This window comes from Suncus etruscus, chromosome 8 (genome assembly GCF_024139225.1).
Source record: "Suncus etruscus isolate mSunEtr1 chromosome 8, mSunEtr1.pri.cur, whole genome shotgun sequence".
Lineage (NCBI taxonomy): Eukaryota > Metazoa > Chordata > Mammalia > Eulipotyphla > Soricidae > Suncus > Suncus etruscus.
In genome coordinates, this window is record NC_064855.1 from 79,888,651 (window position 1) to 79,889,470 (window position 820).

Below are 820 nucleotides of genomic sequence, written 5' to 3' on the forward strand. Positions count from 1 at the left end.
AGCCTGGCTAGGATTGGTAGTAGCTCCTCTTATAAGGTTCAAAAACATTCATTAGTAAATCCATCTGGGCATGGGCTTTTCTTTTTGGGCAGATATTTGATTACTATTTCAATTTTCTCAATAGTGATGAAGGTGTTCAGATATGGTACATCTTCCTTCCTTAACTGTGAAAGATTATAAATGTCCAAGAATTTTTCTATTTCTTCTAGGTTCTCATGTTTAGTAGCATAAAGTTTCTCAAAGTAGTCTCTAATTACCCTTTGGATCTCTGCAATATCTGTCGTGATCTCCCCCTTTTCATTTCTAATACGGGTTATCAGGTTACTCTCTCTCTCTTTCTTTGTGAGTTTTGCCAATGGTCTATCAATCTTGTTTATTTTTTGAAAGAAACAGTGGTGTGCTCGCTTCGGCAGCACATATACTAAAATTGGAACGATACAGAGAAGATTAGCATGGCCCCTGCGCAAGGATGACACGCAAATTCGTGAAGCGTTCCATATTTTTAAAAAAAAAAAAAGAAAGAAACAGTGGTGGTATAGCAACTCAATAGAATACAAAACAGGTAGTAGGCAAAATGAAGTCATGAAATTTGCTTATACATATATAGATATGGAAAATACTTGACTGGGTAAAGTGATTCTGATGGAGAGAAATATAGAATGCCTGCTCTCATTTGTAAATTATTTATTAAAAGAGATAGTGGGCTGGAGAGATAGCATGGATGTAGGTCATTTGCCTTGCATGCAGAGGGATGGTGCTTCAAATCCCGGTATCCCATATGGTTTCCTGTGCCTGCCAGGAGCGATTTCTGAGCATAGAG

The 820-nt window shown here is 37.6% G+C and overlaps 1 non-coding gene across 1 annotated transcript; it reads left to right on the plus strand.

Moving 5' to 3' along the window:
* The first annotated feature begins 397 nt into the window (after positions 1–397).
* On the plus strand, positions 398–504 carry LOC126016862 (U6 spliceosomal RNA). Its single transcript, XR_007498548.1, has one exon. It is a non-coding gene; the product is annotated as a U6 spliceosomal RNA (small nuclear RNA).
* Positions 505–820: the final 316 nt, after the last annotated feature.